Raw genomic sequence first — 19,541 nt, 5'->3', positions numbered from 1 at the left:
CTTGTGTGCTCCCTGAAGCATTTGGTGAACCGCTGTGAGATACAAAAAGCTAGAATAGATGGGTCTTTGGTCTGATCCAGTTGGACTCTTATGTTGGCCCCATAGGATTCTGGTGTCTAAGGCACTTGCCATCTTATGTATTTTGTTTTTTTGGACAAGCTGTACTGTCATGGACAGAATCTGCTACAAATGCAAATTGTTTGCAGATACTGTATTCCTAATTGGATACCATTTTCTGGAACTGTAATTATTTGTTTCTCTCTAGTTCTGTCCAGGGTGGGGAAATTGCCAACATTGCTTTTATCAGAGGAGACCCTCGAAAGTGATGAGCAGAGACCTGTTCTGTGTGTAACACAAACAGACCTGGAACAGCTGTAGAAAATGGCAGTCTTAGAAATGACATTGAGGAATCTTGATTAGGGTTCCATGACAGAAGGTCGTCCTTTGCTTGGGTAGGAAAGAAAAGCTTTGATACTTTATGCTAATTAAAAAAACAGAACTAGCTTTAAAAGAGGCCCTCCTAATGGGTCACAAAAGTGAATTAAAGGGTACTAACCAAGGATACAAATATGGTAGTGTGAGAACCAGCCCTATGAACACAAGTGATCTCCAGTGTTGAAGCATCCTAGTAACAAAGTTCTGAGGTTAATGGAAAACCATCCCATAGGTGAAGAAACTGTGTACATTGAGCCAGGTGGGCAAGGGCTCTAACATTCCACCTCCTCCAAATCAAGCTCCCTAAACTAGAATCCAGAAATAAAATACAAAGACTTAACTTTTGGAGAAAGCAAGCTGGGAAAACCCCCAAAGAAGATCAAAGTAAACAATAAGTACAGTACTTAGCAGCAATGAAATAAGAGGGTATGGCCTTTAGACATTGGTTACCCTGCACATGCCTGATCTTGTCTGATCTTGGAAGCTAAGCAGGATCAGGCCTGGTTAGTACTTAGATGGGAGACCGCCTGGGAATACCAGATGCTATAGGCTTATACCATAGTCTTTCGAGACTGAAGGTTGCCAACCAACTGGTTAAAGAACAGGAATAAAAGGGGTGCTTTTCACAGTAAATAGAAATAAGATGTGGGGTCCCTTAAGAATCCATTTTGAAATTGATTTTTTTGTTTTAATTTGGTCATAAATGATTTGGAGTTAGGTATGGTGGTATCATGCCTGGTATGGTGTGAAGGGATGTCTTTCTTCCTGGTCATTCAATGAAACCGATGGGAGGGGAGAGATATGTTTTCCCACAGTGTTCAATTAGTCTGTGAAATCTTTTGCCACAAGATACAGTGATCATCATTAGCTTGGATGTCTTGAAAAGGGGATTGGATAAGTTCATGGAAGATGGGTGCATCACTGGCTACTAGTTAAGAGTGCTGTGCGCTAACTCCAGGTTCAGCAGCTTTATGTTTCTGAATACTAGTTGCAGGGGAGCAATGGTGGGAGAGAAGTAGGCCTCTCTCTCCTGCTTGTGGGCTTTCCAGAAGCAGCTCATTGGCCATGGTGGGAAACAGGATGCTGGAGTAGATGGGTCTTCAGCCTGATCCAGGAGGACTTTTTTTTATGTTCTTACTGTCATTGTTTTACGCTAGCAATTTCCTCTCTGGAGATGTCTGCAATATTAGCAAGTGGCCAGTAGGGCTTAGTGACTCTTATTTACCAGATGGGTGCTCTAGCAGAGATACTAACAGCAGCTCTGTTTTTTTTGTGTTTTTTTTTTGGGGGGGGGGGGGAGCTGGTTTTCTTCTTTGTTGGGGTGTGTGTGTGTGTACAGTATTTGCAGACATGTGAGAGATGTTGCCTGTTTGGGAAAACCTAATGTGGGAAGCATTTGGTGGGCTGCTGTTAGATACAGGAAGCTGGACTAGATGGGCCTATGGCCTGGTTCTTACGTTCTTAAGCAACCTGGAGGAGAAAGAGGTTGTGGGGTTTTTTGTTTGCCTGAAATTATAAGATTTCAGTGTAAGGATTGCTCATTCTCTCAAAGGTCTCTTGAAAACCTACAGTGAAATAACTGCAGGACTATTCTGTTTAAAAAAAAAAAAGGCACATACCCTATTGTCATCTCTGGGAAGATGGAAGTGATTAATTTTACCAGATCCTTGCCTGGTAGGAACGTGCCCTCATTGCTGATGCTGCTTGTCCCATTTTTTTTAAAAAAAAAGAAGCAATGATTTATTCTGCCTATCCCACCTCTGTGGCCTCTCTGAAAGGTCAAGTGTGATGGCAACCAACTGTGAAATATGAAACTATTCCAGCCTTGCACTTGTAGTTTATATTATGTGCTGCTCCCCTTCCCTCGACACCTCTGCCCCAAGTATAAATCCATTACCCCATCCACTTGTTTCCAGTGTGGGTGGCAATTTTCTCAACTTATTTTCCCTTCCTACAGAATAGACCGAGAGCACCACTTTGCAACTCTCAAGAAGGAATGGAGACAGCTGGAATTCATTAACCAGTCACTTGTTCAAAATTTATTTAATAGATGTTTTCCTAACCAAGAAAAATCTACTTTAAGGGATTTTTTTATTGCATGTCTGCATGTTCAAGATGGCTTACGGTGATAAAAATGATACAATACCTAAGCATATGCAGTGTTTGCATTAGAGGCAATTATAAGCAAGGATCTGAAAATACAAGAGAGGCAGATAAAATTACTCGAAAACCATAGCCAACAGAGAGAGCATCTAGCCGTGGAAGGGCTTGGCAAGGAGATGCAGTTAATTTATTGGCTGGTAGAAATGCTTCCCGATCATTTGGAATCCATGCACTCGTCTGATTGAGGACATCTGTTAGGGGAAGCATCGTCTTCACTATCTGGGAGGAATTTCCGTCTTGCACAGATTTGGTATCTGCTAATTCGGTATCCACTAGGTTTTCCAGGAACCTAACCCTAGTGAATAACAAGAACTGACTGTGTTTTATTTGAATGCTGGCCTCCTTTCATAGTGTAGCTCAAGGTTATGTTCCCAGGTGATCTTCCTGACCAACCTAGCCCTGCTTAACTTCTGAAGGTGGTCGAATCTTGTGACCTTAGGTACCTGTAAAAATATTTTTCACTGCACAACGAAGATATGCCATCGCACAATTTGGGAATGACTGTTCCAGAAATGCCTGCTTAACTGGAGAAATCTTGTTTTGTTATCAAAACAACATTACTGGTATGTTATATAGAAATCAGTGAGACCTCCAATACCCAGTCATCCAGTGACAGAAAAGGATCTATGAGCACCCATTCCTGTGGACTTGATCTTTTAGGGGGGAGTGCTACCCCATCCATAATGGGTTGAAACCACCTTTCTAGATAGACATCATTGGCATCCTTCAGTCTCGGAAGACTATGGTATCGCACTCTGAATAACAATAACAATAACAACAACAACTTTATTTTTACCTCGCCTTTCTCCCCGAAGGGACTCAAGGTGGCTTACAACAGGTTAAAACAGATTAAAAACATAATTTAAAAACAGATAAAAGCATATTAACACATATCATAAAAACAGTAGTCAGATAAAAAGTAGTCAGGTAAAAAGAGCATAGAGCAGCAAATCATAAAAGAATCAGGCCTGAATGCTGGTTCTGGAACAGAATGTCCTCTTCAGAGCACAAAGCCTGGGTAAAGTAGATATGGAGGATACACCGTTTCCCATGCAGCAAATCCCCCCTCTCCACGTTGCTGAAATGGTCCAATGGAAAGGCAGAAGCCAATACGGTTGGTTCCAGCGGCGTCGCAGGAGTTGCCAGAACATGACTGTATTCAGTCATGAACTGCCTCAGGGACTCCGGCTCCGGATTTTGCCTCGAGGTTGACTCCTGAAGCCTTTTCCATAACTGGATGTAGCCACAAGGTTTGGAGGTTTGGGATCAGAGTTTTCCTTCTCTCAGATGAGCTGCCTTCCCAGGCTGACAAGTCCCATCTACCCGTGGTTGTTTAGTCGCCTCTTATGACAAGTATGAGGGCCTATTCTTATCCCCCAGCCCCCAGGGGTGACATCTGGGATGTCAAGACTTGCGTGTGAATTGGATTAAAGTGAGGGAGAGGTGTGCATAGTCAGCCTCACTCTCTCCCAGATTCCATCTTGCTCCAATGTCAAGACAAAAGTCAAGACGGTTGGAGATGGGCTGGGCGCAGTGGTTGACCAGGGCGTCTTTTGTGTCTTGCTGTGCTCTTAGCGTACCACGCTGCTTGCAGAAACTGCCTTCATGACCGTTGGTCCTATTCTAGTAGGTCTCCTCCGCTCAATCCGCTGGAGTTTGTAGATAGTCATGGTGTAGGCTTTCTCATGAGGAAGCTGCTTGAACCATTCACTAAAGAGGCTATGCCATGTCTCCAAAACTAGACGTGATAGGGCAAAATGGATGCCATTTTTGGAATCAGCACCCCAAATATACCCAGGAATTGGTGTAATGTTTAAGGAAGCAAAATGTGTGTTGGCCTGTGTAATCAGTCTTGTCCAAAAGGGCCTGCAGTTGCAATGCCTTGAATACCTTCCCCACAAAGGGGACATCTGCAACTGGCTGGTATTTGTTAGAATCTTCTGGGTTATAGAGATTGTGCCAGGCATTCGAGATAAAGTGGAGTGTATGTGAGAGGTTTTTTGGGGGGTGGGGGGGTGTTTCTTGTGTTCCCAAATGCATGGAAAGCTACCATCTGGATAGTTTCTTAATGAATCCAATGGCTGTCAGTGGGGCTTTGAGTGGAATCTTATTTAGCTACTCCCCAGTCAAGCAAGGCTGCTCTGTCCATTGTGCCACACTGTCCATGTGTAGATTGCAATTGTTAACTCTGTTAATTAATCCCTTCAGCCCACTTCACTTGATAAATGTAATTTAGAGTTCGTATTTCACAGTGGATTGCCTGGCAAGTGGTGCTAATGTTATGAGGTCTTAATAGCTACCATAGGGACCTGTGTGACAGAGCAGCGTTGCAGAAGAAATTCCATGCTGGTAATATCCCAGCTGTGAGGTCAGACCCACCACTGTGTTGCAGAACCCGGTGGGGAGGCATTCTGGCCCAGAGCTGGGACTGATGCTGTGGGGAGATGCATGTCTTCAGACAATCAGGAAGTCAATTCTGGATCTAGGTGTTCCAAACCAGCAGTTGCCACTCTAGCATAAAGGTGGCCTGTAGATGAGATTTGATTCTCAGAACAATATTATATTGCCAAGGCTAATGGCCTTAGTAAATTCTGATCAAAGTGGGCATTAAAAGAAAGATTCCCGCTTGTTCACTCGAAATGGAATAGAAACACTTGGTGTGTAGGTCATGCAAATATTACTCTTAAAGTATGCACACACCTGTACACGTGCTCATTCTTGAAAAGTCGGGGTGTTGCTTCTGGTCGTTCTTGAAGAGATTTTAAATAAAAAGAAAATTCACTCATTCTTTTGGGGGTTCTTCCTATAGATGATGTCTTACAACATGAGAAATGGTGTTTCATATCTGTGAAGTCCCTATTGTTGGGTGACATCAGTTTTATCACAGAGCCTGTCCATCCATGGGACTGTTGAATACTCCTAGTTCTGGACAGTTTCAGAGGGATATGGTGGTCCCCAAGAAGTGGATTGTCCTAGTCTATGACAGTGAGGAGGCAGAGTTGGCAGGGCAGGGGAATAGGATCGCGTTAGGTGATCATACCAAGGGTGCATAAGATGAACATCCTGTTTATTACAGCAACCAACCAAAAGCCTTAAGACCAGCGATTTTGCAACCTTTTTCATCTCATGGCACATTGACAAGGCACTAAAATTGTCAAGGTCCACCACCAGTTTTTGACAGTTGACAAAGCACACTGTGCTAATGGTAGGGGGCTTGCATCCCCCAATGGCCCAACTTGGTGGGCAATGCTCCGGTGTGCACTTTTTTTATATGCTCAAAAAAGCCCTCCCATCTGCCCTGAGCCTCTTCCTGGTGTTTGTTGTGTTGCTTCTGGCCTCCTAATCCACAATCAACTGGCAATGACATCATCATCAGTCACTTCTGGTGTTACTTCCAATAGGTAGACCATGCAAAGTGGTATGGCAGGGGTCAAATGTTGAGGAACACTGCTCTAAAAGTTCCCTAGCAGGAGGTTTATGTAATAGCCCTCACCTGCTCTCACTCCCAGCAACTGCTGTTCGGGGACAAAGTGTCCCTGAACCTGGTGCTTCCATATACAGGTGTGTGCCACTTTACAACGGGGATACATTCTCCAATCCTGTTGTTTTGCGATTGGGTAATTAAGTGAACATTCAACCCAATCTAGTGCCTTTGCTGTGTAAACAGATACTCCCTGCCAGACACTAACTGGCTGCACAGGCTGCTGGAGATAGATTACCTCTTCTTTGCATTAAGAGCCTCTCTGCTGTATTAACAGACACTCTGCTGCAGGCGATGGGAGGCACGATTGCCTCATTAAGAGCATCTTTATGTGCTTTGACCACAGTCATATATGTGGTCTGTCGTTAAGCAAATGGTTGTTAAGTGGCGCATGCCTGTACTTGTCCTTATTAGTGGCTGTTGCTAAGCTTGACCTCTGTGAATGTGTCTCATCTCCTTTTAAAGTTAATCTCACTTGCAAAGATGTATCCATTTGTGAAACTAATATCAGGGATATTGTCTCACACATGTGAGAAACTCTGAGCTCAATGGAGGAAGAACAGGATACCATAATAGATAGAAAGTGAGTCACTGGGTACATGTAGTCCTGTGGCAACCCCGGGGATGTCCAGTTAGATACTCTTGAAATACCAGCGGAATTGTTTACACTCCATATTTGCCATACAGGATTAAGCTGGTGCTTGGCAGAAACTGGACATAAAGTGTGAATCCAGTCTCAGACTGTTAGTGGCAGAGCAAAATACTCTTCTTTAAAAGATTGATAGAGTTTTCCTGTGTCTCTTTCCTTTTTATGCTGTGTTGCAAAGTAAAAAAGGTTATACCCAACATCCCCATCCAGAGTGACTACTACCGTGTTTATTTTTTCTTTCAAAGGCAGCAAAACATAAAATAACATGTCGGATTAAAACAACAAAGAAACCCCCAATTCAGCCATTTTAAAAGCAGGTTGTAGTGTTGATGCAGACAGTTTACAGTCAGATAGTGTGACAGGAACCATTAGGAAAAAATGGTTTTATTGCTTTTGTAGCTTATTCAGGGCCCAACATTTTATCTTAATTCCTAATTCTGCAAAACAGCAGTGTGGTTGAGATATTCATAATGGAGGGGGAGCAATTTGTACCATTTTACCAGGAAGTAAATGCACAAAATCTATAGTTACTTCTCCATAGTGATCTTTAATATAATGTTCCTCCCTGGAAGATTGTGTGATCCGTTTCTTGTAACCTGCTGTTGCAAAGCCTGTTGTGAGCCAGCTGTTTCCAGGAACCAGGGAAAGGTGGGGGGGAGGGCTATTTGAGAAGTGCAAGAAACTGAAACAGCTGCAACTTCCACTTGAAGACAATGTGTGAGAATGTAACTAGTAGGTGAAAAGCTTCTGAATTCAGTATGAAAGTGATCGGATAAGCTATTGAACCCTCTCAGTTAACACATCTTTCCTTCTGACTCTGACACAGCACTGACATGTATTACCAAAGCCCAACCTTTTAAAAAAAAAAAATTAGTGTGCTTACAGACCTTTCATAATGGATCTTGGAAGACTCTGCTTCTGTTTAGATACAGTCTTTTGTCTACTGGACCATTTTTTAATTTAAAAAGCCAGTGTCGGCTCCAGTCCTCTGCAAAGTTAGGTCTCTCTGGGTGACTGCAAGATACTTAAAAAGAAAAAAAAAAGCAATCTCGGGTTGTGCATGAGAGAGGCTAATATGTGTGTGTATTAGATGTGAATTTACATGTGAATTTACATGTGTTATTTACGTATGTGATACACCAGTGTTTCTCAGACTGTGGGTCGGGACTCACTAGGTGGGTCACGAGCCAATTTTAGGTGGGTCCCCATTCATTTCAATATTTTATTTTTAATATATTAGACTTGATGCTACCATGGCATGTGACTGCATTTGGGGAAATGTTACAGACCTGTACCTTTAACAAGCTACTATGTGTATTCTTTTAACAATGGTAGTAAATGGGACTTACTCCTGGGTACGTGTAGGTAGGATTGCAGCATAGGATCGGTAAAAATTTTCCTGCTTGGTGATGTCACTTCCGGTCATGACATCATTTCCGGTAGGTCTTGACAGATTCTCATTCTAAAAAGTGGGTCCTGGTGCTAAATGTGTGAGAACCACTGTAATACACAGAATAAATACTAAGCCTGGGGAAAAGGGCTTTCATAGTTGTGACAGCCCATTACTCAGATTCCTTTCCGCCTTTGAGACTTACCTGGCAAGTCTCATGGTCTGCTGTATCCTGACTCAGAAGGCCAGTTTACACATCCATGTTTGTCCAGTGATGGTTTGTCTGTGTGAATGAACTGTCAACCACAAACAGCCACCAGTGAACATTCCTAGTGGCCACTGTCAACACAGCATGTTTCACTAGAGACAGTTTGCCCATTCAGTGAGAGTCCTGGAACCAGAGAGGAGTGATTTTCAAAATATAAACCAATGGTGGAGATTCTTGCCTGTTTGAGAGTACAAGGTTGACTTTGAGGAAGCTTTTGGCCTCGAAGAGAAACACAATCCTATCATTGCTTCGGTTTCCATCCCTTTTGGACAACACATAAATAATACCTGACATGAGAGCAAGCAATAGATAACAGTGGGAGATTTTATCATTGTAATATAGGATGTTATCACTGGGAGATAAATCACTCCACAATGCTGCGGATGAAATGATGGACATTGATGTGTAAATGAACTCTTCCAGCATCTGCCAAATAGAGCTATTTCCCCCCTTTGGAAACGATTTGCTAGATAAATTGATAAATGGTAATAATATGTGATTTTTTTTTTTAGTTCCATTTGGGTCAGGAGACAGGAGAGGGGGAGAAAAAAGTGTTGTGCTTTTTTGCAGATGACAGAAATGGAATATAGTACATTGAACATTCCTTATCTCTTGTTCCAAGTCATGCAACTTGCACCTTGACGGCGGGGGGGGGGGGGTTGAGGAAGTGTTTCAGAGTGCAGATATTTAGAAATGCTTGATTCTCTTAATAAAGAAAGGAGGTGGGGGACAGAAGGCAAGGGTTATTTTTCCAGAGAGAAATGAAAGGAAAACAAGATTTCAAGATACCTGTGAAGGTTGTGCTGTGCCTGGTGGCTTAGTGTTTCTCTGCCTCGTTATTCAGTTTATAACCTGAGCAACATACCAAAAAAATGACATGAATCTGGGCAGCTTCTAGAGGTCCCAGGAGGCTTTCTGAGTGTCTGGCTGTTCACACAGAAGCATTTCTATTAGTGGCAAGAACTGGCGAGGAGCTGTCAAGCTGTCACTTTTTTTTTTTTAAAGCACTTTGTTTTCAATTTCTAACCTTAACACTAGCTTCTTTGCTGGTAGCCCTCTGCAGCTGTGTGTTCAGTGAATGTCTCTTGTCTGTTCCCCATCCTCGTCTGACCATTGCACAAAGGGACGTTATGTAGGAATACATTAGAAACAGTCACTTGGCCCTGGGCTGACCCAGAATATTTTGGGGACTTTTTGTGTGTAGTGCTTTTAAAAAGCCTCTGATTGCTTTGGTCTTAGTGGTACGCCATTATGAACAGACAAATTTTTGGAAATGGGCCATTTCCTTGTTCTTCCATTGTGTTTAATGGGTTGCACATGCTGGGGGCAGGGACCCTTGGCTAAACCACATAAATGAGGAAAATGCCTCCTGGGTGGCAAGAGCAGGTGGTGCCTTCAAGTTTGAAGATTCCACTTTTAGCACACAGCCTGCCATCAAGATACTTAATGCTTTGTGCTGCTGCCCACAGCCTGCCTGAATTCCCTGATTGCTGAGCAATGGCTTTCCAGAATTCTGCATGACCCACTGATCTATGTATGGAGGGAAAACACTCTGTATTTGGGAGTCTGAAGCATATCCGTCTTTAAATAGGGACTAGCTTCTTCCACAAGGAGTGTGGGGGGAACTGATCCCATTTGTTTCATAAAGTCTGATGTTGAGATAATGGGCATTGTCTAATGTGAATACAAAATGGAACATAGTTTCATATATCCTGCCCTGAGCTCCAGGTAGGAAGGATGTGATTAATAAAATGAGAATTGGAAATTGTGTGTGGGATGCGCACTGATGTGCACCATGAATTCCTCTGCCCCCTAGTGCCCATGCTGTTTGTGAGTGTTTAGGAAAAGCTGGGCAATTTCAGTGTCGGCACTACTGTCACTGTATTGTGGTTGGGCCATATGTTTACTGATTGTCCAGACATGCCCCAAGAGGACCTTCTTTCGCCTCCCCATAAGCTAGTTTATAGGGCATGCTTGAGAATGGTCTGTAGCACACATAGCATTAACGGCTTTCCCAGAGGTTATGGCTCTCCTTTGTATGCCAATTGGCAATAGACTTGTCAGATTCCTATTAATTTATAAGAGGCAACTGCTCTGTAAAATGACCCGCTTTGCCTATATGCCTCCCAAACCTGAACACTGTTGTCCCTGAATGCAACTCAGAGTCTAACAGACTTTCTCACGACAAGCAGAAACAGCTGGCTTTGCTTTATTGGTGGTGGTGTTTTTGTCTTTAAAAGGCGGGGAGTAGAAAGGAAGGTTTGCATGTTATCACATTCCATGGGATCTTAGACTGTAGTCGGTTACAGTGTATGACCTGTCCCTTTTTCCAAATGATGGGATGTCTCTTCCATCTAAGGTCAGCATCCTTTCATGAGACAGCACTGTTTGGCAACCTTCAGTCTCGAAAGACTATGGAATAAGCCTACAGCACCCGGTGTTCCCAGGCAGTCTTCCATCCAAGTACTAACCAGGCCTGACCCGGCTTAGCTTCTGAGATCAGACAAGATCAGGCATGTACAGAGTAAGTTTTAGGATGTCTTAGCTGGGGCCTTCACAGTTTTTAACTGAACAAGCAAAACAGAACCCAATAAACCCTGGCAGGTTCTTATCATCCCTGTCCCATTTTTGCACAGGGAAGGGACAACCGAAACAGATATATTGAGTTGCTAATGGGCTTAATTCAGGTGGCCAGGTTGGTATTTGTGTGAGTCTATTCTAAGCTGTGTCCAGGGCCTAGGAGAAGGGGGCAAAGGGGGTAATTTGTACCTGGGCCCAGAAAGGGGACCCGGGAGTCAAAGGAGGGGGCCCAGAAAGTTCCTGGGATCTTACAGTTTCCTATCTCACCTCAGCTTGCTGCCTGCCATGATGCTGGGGGCACAACTGCGGGTATGCAGTGGCAATTGCTGCTGCAAGACATACACACCGGGCCCAGGAATGCATCCATGACCCTCCTTAACACAGTGTCAAATGTGTTTTCTGGGAGGAAACTGGCCTGCCACAGTAGCTCTTTGGCTTGTGAATCTGATAACCATGAAGGAGTGGATAGGAGCTCAGGGACCCAGCTGAGGGGCTACAGCTGCTGCAGAAGTTCATTTGGGTTTCTTGTGTGAGCCCAAATATGAAGATGCTAATTTTCTGCAATGGATTTTCTGTATTTCAAAGGTTGTAGAGAGACATGGGAGTTTGGTTTTCCATATTACTTTATTTAGCTGCCAGTGCTGCATGGTTAGGTAGACCTGGGCTCCACATCAAGAAGTCTGGTAGACCTGGGTTCCAAAGACTATTCTGGCTGTCAGCACCTTCCCCCTGCCCTATTTTGTCTCTCGTTCTGCCTGCTCCCAATGCCCCCTCCACCTTTGGGAAGTGGCCTAAAAGAAACTTTCTGATGAAATTCCTCTCAGAGGCCCTGGTTGTGTCTTTACCTCTTCTTCACAGGAGGCTTGTTCTAGGTTTGTGGTTCTTTCCTCACATGTGAGATAGCCTGAGTTCAAATCCCAGATAAGTCCATGTACTCTTTGGGTGCATGGAGACAAAGAGAATGCACACTCTTAAGTTTATCCCTCCATCCCAGTAAACATTTTCTTTTATGTTGTGTATAGCCCATATGGGTAAAGATGAGCACATTTGCATTTGAGTAGATCCACTTGTAGGGAAGAGCTTTAGCATGCAACTTCATAAGGCAGGCTGCAGCTCTTCCTTAATTAATTGATCCTGTGTGTGTGTATGGTTGGCAACCTTCAGTCTCGAAAGACTATGGTATAAGCCTACAGCACCCGGTATTCCCAGGCGGTCTCCCATCCAAGTACTAACCAGGCCTGACCCTGCTTAGCTTCCGAGATTAGACGAGATCAGGCATGTGCAGGGTAACAGTTGCTGCGTGTGTGTATGACTGCTGCTATTTTTGAGCAGCAGGTCTCCGTCCTGCAATGTGATCATTTTAGAGCCATGGTTTTCAAACTTAAATTATAGGGAACACTGTATGTATGTCCCACCGGGTAGATGGGACTCGTCAGTCTGGGAAGGCAGCTCATCTGAGAGAAGGAAAACTCTGATCCCAAACCTCCACTGCCTTGTGGCTACATCCAGTTATGGAAGAGGCTTCAGGAGTCAACCTCGAGGAAAAATCCGGAGCCGGAGTCCCTGAGGCAGTTCATGGCTGAACTCAGTCACATTCTGGCAACTCCTGCGACACCGCTGGAACCAGATGTATTGGCCTCTGCCATTCCATTGGACCATTTCAGCGACGTGGAGAGGGGGGATTTGCTGCATGGGTAACAGCCTATCCTCCATACCTACTTTACCCAGGCTTCATGCACTGGAGAGGACACTCTGTTCCAGAACCACCATTCAGAGCGTGACACCATAGTCTTCCGAGACTGAAGGATGCCAACAACAAGTATGTGTGTATCTGTTTTCACTTGTGTATCTACTCTGCAACCTCCACTTGTGCCAAGGGTTAGGGGGAACCATTTAGAGTAATGATTTTCCACACTTTTCATCTCACAGCACGCTAACAAGGTGTTAAAACTGTCAAGGCACACTATCAGTTTTTGACAGTTGACAAGGCACACCATGTGTTGGTGGGGGGCTCACATCTCCCAATGACCCTCCTCCAAACTCCCATTGCACACCTGCAGACCATTCACAGCACACCAGTGTGCCACGGTACAGTGGCTGAGAATGGCTGATTTAGAGGGAGCATTCAGTACTTGTGGGTTGCTAGGCAGGTGTGTGTGTGTTGTGTTTTACATGAATAGGTAGTTAATAGATCCGATGGAAAGCCTCATCTTTTCTATGTGTTTTTGTGCCGTGGATGTGTGTCTGCATTCAAATTTATTATTTTATTGGAAGATGTGCAATACTGCAGAATACACTTTGAGAGGATAATACAGGCTGCTGTTCTTTAATTCCATGACAACAATCTCTAGCCTCGGTGAACACCTGCAACCAGTGGCTTAGCTAGAGGGGGTGCAAAGCGCTAAGCTTTGCAGGCACCTTCACCGTGTCGTGCAAGGGGCCCCTCCCTTAGCCTTCGGAGATATTCCTGGTGGGTGGGAACAAAATGGAGGTGTACACCTCTGTTTTGCTCCCACTGTTTGACATGGCTCCAAGGGGGTGGGACCCCTTGCATGCCAAGGTGAGGCTCCCTGCGAAACTTAGTGCTTTGCACCCCCTCTAGCTATGCCACTACCTGCAGCTTCTGGCATGGGTTTTATTTAGCCTGGTTGCCGTTGTTTTCATGTAAACAGGGAGCATCTTTGAAGTTTTATTGTTTTAACCAACAGGCAAACAAGTTGGTATTTTCAAGTCTCTTAATGAAATCTGCTTTCACGGTCACGGGTGCCTGTTCTTTTAGTTCCATGGCAAGATCTGTAGTGCATAGGGCAAAAGCCATATCAACAGTAGACCTTTTCCTGAAGCTCTTCCAGTAAAATGTCATTTGCTGCTTGCTTCAGGCAGAAATGGTCTCCAAAGAAAATCTGGGTAATTATCCTGCTGAAATTTTGGGTTGGCACAAATTTAGTTGTTACAATTTGATGGCAGAAAATGCAGTGTAATTGGGGCAATAAAAAGGCTTGGTCTGATAGCGCATGAAACCCCCCCCCCCATTTTCTTTGGAACGCTTGCAAGCAGTTGACAATAGAGAGCGCAGTCTTTTCTTGCTTGCCCATCTTGCATCCCGTAGTCTGAATGTTTATGTGTGGTGTTGATGCACCACATATAATTGTGTGGCATTGATTCACTGCTCCTTTGTGAAGCTGTTTGAGGCTGCAATCCCAGACACACTTTTCTGTAAGCGCCACTGAATACAGTGGGATTTACTTGTGAGTAAATATCCCTAGGCTTGTGCTGTGATTTTTCTCTAGTTTAGGTGTCCTCCCCACCCCCCCAAAAAGGCCACTGCCTCTTCTTGTTTAATTCCAGGTGGCCCTGCCACATTTTTCTCAGGTAGTATGGGAAATAAGAGGATAGCAGCACCTCTATCCTAAGCTTCTAAGACCCTATTCTACTTGGTCACCACTACCCTATAGTGCATTGCTGAAGGCTCTCCTGTGCCACCTGTAAGTTGTCATCTTTTACTCTGCAGTAGCCTGTCCTTCCATAAATGTAAAACCCAGGAGAGTGTCTGTTTTTTTTAGTTGAAGATATGATGGGGTGAGAATGGAGACATGTCCCACTAGACCTCACCAACAGCTCAAAATATAGCTGCAGTGTGTGAAATGGCAGGCTGTGCATGGCAAGGTGGCTTTGTGTGCATGTTCTTGCATTAATGTGAGGGATGATGCATGCAGTATCTGGAGGTCATAGGGAGGGAGCTGAATGCTGAAGAATAGCAGCACACACTACAGTTTCACAAGACATCCTATCAAAGGCAAAAATGGGGGAAAAAATGAGGGCAGTGAATGCCTAGGGTGGTTTAAAAAATTGGTTGTAGTGCCTGGAATTCAAGTAGGAACCGAACACCAAAAGAAACCCAGACTTTTTGGCACCATCATCGTGTGCTTAAAACAGAGGGCCCCCCCCCACCTGCGGTACAGGGAGAGTGTGCCCTGCCAGAACCCGCTTGAGAGCCCAACCTAGCACATGTTTTCAGTAGGGCAGGTCTCCTTTAAATAGTACCGCTATATACAACTGCCTATATGGGGGGGGGGGCAGGCTAGCCAGGATCGTCCCTGGACAGCATTTGCTGAGTTTTCCAGGGCCCAGCAGCTTACCTCCTTGACACCCCAGACTGCTGGAAAGGGTGTGAAGAAGCCTACAAAAAACTGACTTGAGATTGCGTTATCATTTTGCATACATGAATATTTGTTTAAATCATTACGACTTACTTGACAATTCAAGCCTAAAAGGTCAGCTTAATTAATTATGTCCGGATTAGTGGAACGGTGAAGGAGGCGGTTGCCAGTAACAACCAAGAAGGGAGTCTTGAGCATATAGAAAATGGCTTCCCGTACTGTTGGTTTGAAACAGAAGCATTATACCCATGTAGCCTGATTGTTTGAAATATATTAATTCTTTTGAATGTTTAAACTGCAACAAGGGATGTTCTTGTTAATAAACGGAACTGGGTAATGGAGGAGATTGGATTTTTTGTTCTGTTTATCACTGTGGTTCCTCCCCCCCTTTGTCCTTTGTAATGTTGCAACTGTAGGCTTTCTGGGCCAGCTGTGGAAGTGATATAAGTGGGGCAGGGTGAAAGGAGCACCTGCCTATAGCCTGGTCTGGACAATTAGAATAGTGTTGCATAATTCAATAACTTTTTATCGAGTTTGGAATCATTAGGCCTGTCTTAAAAGCAGTGGATTAAACAATGAGATGTTTGCTTGCTCGGAGGCTTAGTGAGGGCAGCAGGTCAGGCACTGCAGTTTCTTACGGGCTCTGTTCCAGCAATGCACATTCAGTCACTGAATGGGATTTTTTGCACAACTAGTTGGTGTGAATATATTTATTCTATTCTACAGTTGACCTGAGTCACGAGATTTCCATCAACCTTGCATTATTACCAAGCATGCTCTGAGACATGTGTAACATGGCACATGCTGGATTTGAATGCATGTGCAGGATCATAGGTGCTGTGGCTCGTGACGCATTTAGGTAGATCAGGGGTGCTCAAAGTTTTCGGCAGGAGGGCCACAACATCTCTCTGACACTGTGTCAGGGGCCAGAAAAAAAAAGAATTAATTTACATTTCAAATTTGAATAAATTTCCATAAATGAATATATTAGAGATAGAAAATGAATGAATGAATTTAATCCAGTTTATGGTTCCATTCACACTAATAAGGGGTGGGGAGATCTTCATGCCAGTTTATGGTCCCATTCACCCTAATAAGGGGAGGGGGGGAGATCTTCATGCCAGTTTATGATCCCATTCACCCTCTCTGCCTGGTCCCTTCCTTGATGGTTTTCAGGTGCTTGCCAAAAATTCCAGTTTTGTCTGGTTTTGGAGAATGGTTCTTTTTCCTCTTTAGGTTTTTATGTTGGGTCACTGCTGGCTGTTTTAGTTGATTACTTATTTTTTATCTTCATTGATTTTGATTGGTTTTTAATTTTAATTAAAAAGTTTTAATTGATTTTGTTAGCCACTTCGGAGGCTCTTGGTAGGGCCAAAAAGCAGAGTATAAATACCAAACATAAATGCTATTGCATGCGCTCTTTTCAAGCTGTAACCCAACCTGTAAGATGGTAAACTAAACGCCACGTGGACAAATTAAATTTTGAGGAAGGAACTGTGTGTTTGAAATGCACTGGAAGGGGGGGGTGCTCTTGCACACAGCTTCTCATGCTGCCCCAGTGGTTACTGCTCAAGGGGCCACCCGCATATCTGCTTCTGTGCAAGATTCCTGCCTCCAATTGTATGTTTTGGTTGTGCAAACTTCTGTCATCGCTATTAATATTTTTGTTCCCCAAGTCTTTTGGTGAGGAGGGAAAAGTAAAAATGAGGGGTAGGGCTGGCTGCAGCTCACTGAGTCTGGTTTATATGAATAAACATTTTGTATTGTAATGTTAGCAGGAAAAGGTAAAAGCCCGCCCTGCAGCGCTTGTCTGTAGTAAATGAGCTTTGCAGGGAAGAAAAAAAGCTTTGCCAAATGGAATATAGCACATTGCTGTAAGCAGTGGAGTCCAAGTTCCATTATCTATAAAAGTGTCTATATTTGGTCTGAGATTATGTGCTGCTTATCCTGCGCTGGTCCCCATTTAAGCTTATCTGAATAATTTAGAGGGCTCCATTAAATGCATTCATATTTTGATTCCTAAATGTCAGGGAGCGTTTTGTGAGCTATTTCAGTTCTCTATCTTATGCCTGCAGTCTCAGTCTCGGTCTCTCTGTGGTCTGTGTAATTTCTTGCAAGTTTCAATATTCAGCAATTTGCATTTGGGATGTTCTCAGATAAATCAGCAGGTGCCAAACTCTGGCCTGTGGGCCAGATCCTGTGCCCACTGTGATTCTACGGAGGTGACTGTTCCACCCAGGGGCCTCTCTGTCATGCTACAGATTGCCTCCAACCTTCACACTGGCCAACTGTACATGTCCGAAAATCCAGACACAAAGCCTGCTGGGACCACAGACTCTGGAAGTGGCTGATCAGTGTTAAGGTGGGGGGTAATCTGTGGCACGACAGAGACCCCCAGTTGGAACAGTAAGCTCTGGCCGCATTGGGGACACCTTTACCAGTGCATATCAATCACCACTTTGGAGACCGCTGAGATATACAAACAGTAGAAGAGCCGGTATGGTACTCCAGTAGGGTATTTGGCACAGTGCATGAGTGACTTGTAGTCTTGTATCTGAATGTTCTGTTTCTGCCTATCTGAATCTCTTTTATGCCACACCTTCCAGTGTTGTCGTGAGAAGGAGGAGACCACGGTGGCAAATGAGTATGGTGGGATGGCTGGCTGCTGCTCATTTAATCTGGTTTATATGGATAAACATTTTGTATTGTAATCTGGCTGAGGTTACTCCATGCCTAAGCCCAGATAGCAGATCTCATCTCCTAAATATGGAGCCCATTTTGGGGGTAGGGGAAGATCTGGAAAGGGGCTCTGACTCATAGGTACAATGCCTGAAGTGCAGGTGCTGTTCCCACTGCCCGCTCCTATCCTCCCTGCCAGCTCTCTAAAGCAGTGAGCACCTTTCTGGGACTACAGAACATCAAGCCTTCTACATTGGAGCAATATGGACTTGGCAAAGCATCCTGTTGCTGATTCAAATTTAGAGTGAGATCCATTGTAAGCCCTTTTCGGTGTTGCTCAAGCCAGTGCGTGTTTAGCCTTGTTTCTCTGAGGCTTGTTACATATGGCAAAATATTCTTTCATGATGAACAATTAAAAATGCATCTGTTTGGGAACAAAGTTTAAAACAAAATCTTTTCTCAACCTGTTTTGTGCAGCAGGGTAAGGCACAGCTTGCTGCTTTTTATGGGTTCCTTATTCTCTCTCCCTGCCTATAGGAACCTGCTGCTCTAATGGCACTAAATGCCTTTCAGCTTATAGAAATGGCCCACGTCTTTGTCCATTTTGAGCAGTGCACTTCTGTGGGAATGCTGCTGGTCCAGCTGTGCTCTACAATCTCCTCACCCTGCAGCACCTCTCCAGCTGAGGGGCTTTAACAGTTTTCTGCCCAGTTGCATCCCAGGAAATTCTTTCTGTACCCTGCAGAGACATTGAAGGCAACATGAAAAAGTCAGCTCTGGTATTCCTTGCTGGGTCAGTGATGTGACTGTGACTGGCACAGGTTTTCCTTGGCAGGATAATGCACCTCCTAGCACATTAAATGATTGTGCATGACAAAGCAGTGAATTTATAGCCTCTTTCAGGCAGTCAGTTCATGCACAGACTGCGTCCTTCCCTCTGTTCCAGCATTTCTCAACTTTTGTCCCCACCATACCACTTTGCATGGTCCACCTATTGTAAGTACCACTGGAAGTAACTGGTGATGACATCATCGCCAGTTAGGTACTTCTGGTTTGGGAGACCAGATATTACATGACGAACACTAGTAAGAGGCTCAGGATGGAGGAGAGGGCTTTTTTGAGCACACAGAAAGCATGTTTTGGAGCTCTGCCCACCAAGCCAAGCATCTTACTGCTGTTTGTTGTGTTATGTTGCTGGTCTTGCTGCTGGGCAGCAAGAGTCCAGGATTCCACAAGTACCACAAGTCACCACCTCAAGTACCACCGGTGATACCCATACCTCTGGTTGAGAAACACTGCTCTACACCCATTCACTTGAACACCTAGTACAGAGCCTTGTGGACGTACAACTCTAAGAATGGAAATCTCTGACCATGTTATTGGAAACTCTGAAAAGGCAAGGTTCCTGATTTGTGTGGTTAGAGCAGCATTTCTCAATGTTCCCCACCATACCCCTTTGTATGGTCCACCTGTGGGACGTACCACCGCAAGTAACTAGCGAAGATGTCGTCATCATCAGTTACTTCAGATTGGGAGGCCAGGCATGACGCAACAAACACCAGTAAGAGGCTCAGGGTGTATGGGAGGGCTTTTTCGTGTGTTCAAGAAGCGCACACTGGAGCTGCTGAGCGCACACTCTGCCTGCTGAGCCATGCCTCCTGCCGCTGTTTGTTGCATTGTGTTGCTGGTCTCATTTCCAGGTGGTAGGTTTCTGGCAGTCCTGCGAGTATCACTGG

At 44.4% G+C, this 19,541-nt stretch overlaps 1 protein-coding gene and 1 pseudogene across 3 annotated transcripts in view; one reads left to right on the top strand and one right to left on the bottom strand.

The window, feature by feature from the left end:
• Positions 1-19,541, top strand: part of TNIK (TRAF2 and NCK interacting kinase) — a 292,122-nt gene that overhangs the window by 30,541 nt on the left and 242,040 nt on the right. The window lies entirely within an intron of this gene.
• Positions 12,151-12,270, bottom strand: LOC136646497 (5S ribosomal RNA; annotated as a pseudogene).

Source organism: Tiliqua scincoides, chromosome 3 (assembly GCF_035046505.1).
Source record: "Tiliqua scincoides isolate rTilSci1 chromosome 3, rTilSci1.hap2, whole genome shotgun sequence".
NCBI classification, from domain to species: Eukaryota; Metazoa; Chordata; class Lepidosauria; order Squamata; family Scincidae; genus Tiliqua; species Tiliqua scincoides.
This window is presented reverse-complemented; position numbering and strand designations above follow the sequence as displayed.